Consider the following 2,685-nt stretch of genomic DNA (forward strand, 5'->3'; position numbering starts at 1 on the left):
CTAATAATACATATCTTAATAGTATATATGTTTTAACTTCTTAATTTTATAAGGCAATATTTAAAAAAATCCTGAATTTACCCTAGTGTGGAAAGGTGACAAATTTTCTGTTGGCATCCCATCTTCTCTATTTTATTTAACACCCCTCCAATATGTACAAAATTCAACGTAAGTTACTAATTATTCAGTATAAAATTGTTATTGCTCAGACAAACCATAATTTTTATAGTTTTGAAATTTGTTTGGTTACAGCGCCATCAAAATAAAAAATCAGACACCTCTTGCCACACCCAACTGTTGCATCCTCTCTATCAGGATTTCTTAATAATTCTGTCTTACATTTAATTCTGTATTATCTATAACCAATAAAAAGCCAAGGTTTTCATCTATCAAATGACGTATTATATTACATTGTGTTCTGAACAGAGGATTGTCAATTTCTCTTTTAGTACAAGCTTCTTTCCACGAGAAAGATAACAACTAGCTTTGATGAATTTGAAACGACTCTTGTCGCACACTTAGAAAGCCAGAAAAAATTCTAATAGTTAGAGAGAAAATTGTCTGCTTTTTACATGTTATTATTCTATGTTCTTTGGTGCATTATTTAATTAAATAAAACTTTAGTGCACTACTATCATTAGTATAAAAAAAGCAGAGTTAAGTATCATTGACAGTCGACAGCAAAATAAGACGTGGGTAAATACCTTATTTCTTGTTTTTCGTGTTTATTCTTTATTTTTATTATCAAAGTAACTAAAATGTAAAAATAGGGACCTCTTTAGGTTAGTTAAGGTTAGATTAGGTAAAATAAATAATTATATTATAAATATATTTCACAAAGCATGCATGTGAGTAGCTTGTGAGTTATGTAATTTGATAGCATAATGGGAGCTGCATGTTTCCCAAGTGATTTACAGTTTATAATGGTGCAAATAGTAGTTAGACATGGTTCAAAGAGCAATAAAACAATAAAATTTAATTATAAATAGGTGTATACTGTTACGAGTTTAAAGCTACTTAAGATAAATGAATATAGTTTCATGTTACATTTGAAGTCATTCTAGAAAGAAAAAGAGGGTAATTTAATTTTTTTTGGTGGTTACAAGGTCGGTCAAATTGACCAAAGTTGTATAGAGTTAGGGTAGAGAAAATAACAGATAAAGTATGAGGTTTTACTACATACATATGTTCATCAAACCAAAACAAGATTGAGGTTCCTGTGGAAAGTAAAGCTGTCATGACTGAAACTTTAAAATGCCATCAGCGTCTCACCCAACATAAATATTTACTTTGTTTACATTTTTATTACAAAAATAGGAAAGTATGATAAGTGGAATTTGAAAATGGCTTTCTGGAAGGAAAAATAAGTTGATTGAGAGGTAGTTATCAGTGGGTGATATTCCAGTGCTGTAATATTAGGGCTATTTCATTGCTTCATATGTTGATATTTCCCATATTTTATTGGCTGTCAAAAGTAATATGTAGTAACAAATAGGTAATTTAGTGTTGTTAAGAATAGCTTTTTATGTCTTTGTTTTATTCAAAAAATAAATATGTGCTTACAGTTCCTACAAAGCACCAAAAGCACATTGCACATTAACAACACAAAACAAGTTGAACATTAATTCTGATATTGTATCTCACCTTTGCATGTAGAATAGTTTGATCCCTCATGTATCTGCCTATGAGTCTTGCATGTCACTAGCCTTGAGCTAGCTAATTACCACCTAAAAGTTATGTTATCGTAATGCAATGGTAGCCCTCTACTAATAGGAGGTCAATATAAACTTCCTGTGAAGTAACTCCTCCCTAAGCACTTGTACTACAGACATGTTTATTAAACTTACTACTTAATTATGTTGGGTGTGCGATAATTAACCAAACATAAATTTTGTTCAAGTTTATCTGATTTCTTTCATTACTGTGAAAAAGAGGGGAAAAAAGTTTCCTGCATACCCATTATGAATTCTCAAGTAATGGTAACTTTTACTTTGTCCTGTGATGGTTGCAATGTTACTATTGCAGGATCTGTGGCTACAAGTGGCTCGTTGTCTGTGGAGAATGCAACAGCCATTGTTCAACATGTTATGGGTTACTTCATACACACTGAGCCTCTTCCTCCCATCCATTTGGCTAATTGTCCATCTTCTCGGGATGATGATTTTGACAAGTTCTTTCCTCCATCAAAGTTTGCACAAGGTATTGCTTTACCTGTGGAAGAAAATCCTCTTTCAACCTTATAATCTTTTTCTTGACATGATTTCACAGATATTTTCTTTTCTTTCTCTTTCTTCAGTCTTTTGATTCTTCCCATTCTTTACTACATGAAACCCATTCTGAATACTACTTTGTCTTCCCTCCTTCACCTGATATTAGAGTTCAGGCAGACTTGTTTCTTGAACAACTATGCCCCATACTTATATGCCCTGTCCTTCTCACGTGCTTGATTCTTTTGTCCTGGCTAACAGCCATTCATCATTTCCTTTCCTTGATTCTTAATCTTTGGAATCTCATTTACCTACTTGGGGGACAGACCCCTTAACTTCTACTTCACTTTCTAGTGCCCAGTTTTTGTGTCTTCTTGTCTTTCTTAACACCTTTTTATGTTGCCTCTCATCCCTTTACCTTAACCCGATGACTACCGGTACTAACTTTCTTAGTAGGCAATGCAAGTGTGCATTTGTG

The 2,685-nt window shown here is 32.8% G+C and overlaps 1 protein-coding gene across 5 annotated transcripts in view; it reads left to right on the top strand.

The window, feature by feature from the left end:
• Positions 1-2,685, top strand: part of LOC106467101 (coiled-coil domain-containing protein 125-like) — a 118,271-nt gene that overhangs the window by 49,039 nt on the left and 66,547 nt on the right. The gene's annotated exons all lie outside the window — the stretch shown is intronic.

The sequence above is a fragment of the Limulus polyphemus genome, unplaced genomic scaffold (genome assembly GCF_000517525.1).
Source record: "Limulus polyphemus unplaced genomic scaffold, Limulus_polyphemus-2.1.2 Scaffold2489, whole genome shotgun sequence".
Lineage (NCBI taxonomy): Eukaryota > Metazoa > Arthropoda > Merostomata > Xiphosura > Limulidae > Limulus > Limulus polyphemus.